The sequence below is a fragment of the Carlito syrichta genome, unplaced genomic scaffold (genome assembly GCF_000164805.1).
Source record: "Carlito syrichta isolate Samal-C Ts95f unplaced genomic scaffold, Tarsius_syrichta-2.0.1 Scaffold311689, whole genome shotgun sequence".
Lineage (NCBI taxonomy): Eukaryota > Metazoa > Chordata > Mammalia > Primates > Tarsiidae > Carlito > Carlito syrichta.
Genome location: NW_007255785.1, coordinates 19781 through 21648, shown reverse-complemented (window position 1 = coordinate 21648; position 1868 = coordinate 19781).

The following is a 1868-nucleotide window of genomic DNA, read 5'->3' as shown; positions in this document are numbered from 1 at the left end:
AGCACTAAAAGGCATCAAAATTGACAAGTTCAAATACTGTTTTGAGCAGTGGAAAAGGCATCTCGATAGGTGTATTGCATCAAATGGAAAGTACTTTGAAGGTGACTGAAGTTCAAACACTAAGAATACACAATTTTTTATAAATAATTTCCAGGTTTTGGGGGGTCTCCCCTTGTACGTACATAGTTTTTCTTTGTTGCTTTCTTTCCCGTTCACTTATTCATTCCACAACTGTATTAAAGTCCTATGTGCCAGGCAGGATTCTAAGCACTGAGGATACAGAGATGCACAAGATGAAGTCCCAGCTTTCAAAGAGCTTTTATTACAGTAGAAATAAAACAAATAAACAAGATTATACCATATTCTGACAAGCACTATGAAGGATAAAAGCATAGAGTGATTGAGAGGAGGTTCTTAACACATTCTGTTCAACGAAGTGCCCTGGAATAGGTGATATTTGAGCTGAGATCCAAAGGATCAGGACTGAGCCATAAGAAAAGTTGGTGGGTAGAGGAGAAGATAATTTTGTAGGCTAATAGAGTTAGGAAATTTTCACTGAACAAATGTGACTTCAGGTCTTGATCTCACAGCCCCTTTGTAAAAAGGACCATCAGTCTGGACAGACTGGGTTATAATATTATAAGCAACTCCAGATCTCAACGGTTTATATTGATGAGGTTTGCATCAGATTCGATTCACATGGAAGATTGGGGTGAGGTGTGGGAGCGGGTTCTTGCTTCATGCCTCCTCACCCCAGGATCCTGGCTGATGGAGCAGCCGTCATCTGAATACCGGTTCTTGTGGCAGAGGGAAAGAAAGGAAGAGAAAACACGATCAGTCACACGGATCAGATCTTAAAAATTCCACCTGGAAAAGATCATATACATTTCATTGGCTAAAGTGCATCACCTGTGCATACCTAACTCTGAGTGTATAGTGGTATGCAATCCCACATGGTACCAGGAGAATGAAAACTTTAGTGAACAGTACTAATGACTAGCTTGTATGGTAAGGGTAAAGAATTTGCATTTCTGCCTTATCTGCATGAAATCAAGAATTTAAAGTTTGGACGTTTGGCATCCAGTTCCAGGAGATTTAGTCACAGCCTATCTGAGCTCTCTGAACAAAAGAGGATGGTTAGCTTTTACTGATTTTTTTTCATAGTCGGAGCTACTATAATAAAATAGCAATAAACAAATGGTGACTTAAGCAACATAAATTTATCGAAGTTTTGGAAGCTGGGAAGTCCAAAATTAAGGTGCCAGCACATTCTGTTTGGTGAGGGCTTGTCTCCTGGCTTGTAGATGTGCTCATATGACCTTTCTATAGCATGTGCTTGTGAAGCGAGAGAGTTCTTGTCTCTTCTTCCTATTGTTATATGAGGAACTAATCTCATCATGCAGGCACCACCCTCATGACTTCACTTAGACCTAATTACCTCCCAAAGGCTATAACATTGGAGGTTACTGTTTCAACATATGAACTGGGGAAGAGCGCCAACTGTTAGTGTACAGCAGTCCCTTCTGTCTTCTGTCATATGGCCCTTCAAAGCTAGTTTTGTTTTTGAACATTCTCTAATTCCCCCTGAAGTGAAGGAAACTGTAGACTGTAAAATGTCCAAAGATTCTGTCAAGCAAAAAGCTGTGCCTTAATTTTCATTAGCTTAGGATCCTAGGAGTCACAGTGGGGGCTAGGTCCTGGGAACTAAAGTAACCATGAGATTGTATGGAAGCTCAAAGAAGCAAAGGATCAACAAGGGATACGGCAAATATTCACTGAGGGCTGGCTTTTCCTAAGCCTGGAGGAAATGTTTGGAATATGAAAGGAAAGAGACAAACTTGGCATTACACACCATGCAGCTACGGCAC